The sequence below is a fragment of the Olea europaea genome, chromosome 1, assembly GCF_002742605.1.
Source record: "Olea europaea var. sylvestris chromosome 1, O_europaea_v1, whole genome shotgun sequence".
Classification (NCBI taxonomy): Eukaryota; Viridiplantae; Streptophyta; class Magnoliopsida; order Lamiales; family Oleaceae; genus Olea; species Olea europaea.
In genome coordinates, this window is record NC_036237.1 from 11,802,161 (window position 1) to 11,802,776 (window position 616).

Here is a 616-nt window from a genome sequence, read left to right on the forward strand (position 1 = left end):
GTACAGTCTTTAACTCTTAACAGCATTTATCAATGAAAGCGTATATTGTTTCTCCTTCAAAATTATCAAACTTCCTGTAATACAATCATTCCAGTCCACCTGTAAATCGACTTCTGGACGTTTCTAAAAATGTGTAATCTGTACATCAATGCAAGCCAGACTGCTAGGCCACAGAAAGAAGGGCATGTGGTAGCCGAAGGCACTTCAATAAGGAAATCTGGCCAGAATCCTCACTGATCGCGGGCCCCATGTGTGATATAAAATGCCAAAAAATCTACCACCCACACTACCAATGTATCTTTGTAAAATATCTGCAATTAAAAATTCTGTAAGTGTAGTGTAACTCCCTCAATAAATGTTAGGCACTTACTGGTTGTCTTGGAGAAATTTATTGTCTATTTGGTTCCACTAAAAAGTTAAGATTAAATTTTAAGTCAAACTCAGTGTTATAAAAGGTGGCGCCTAAATGTGATGCTTGGCCAAAACGCCAAGCCAAGCGGCTTGGCACCTTATTTGGCAGTCAATGATTGCCGTTGACCGCTAAGGCACGCCTAGACGCAATTAAGCGCCAATTATCATTCTTTTATATATATATATATATATATATATATATATA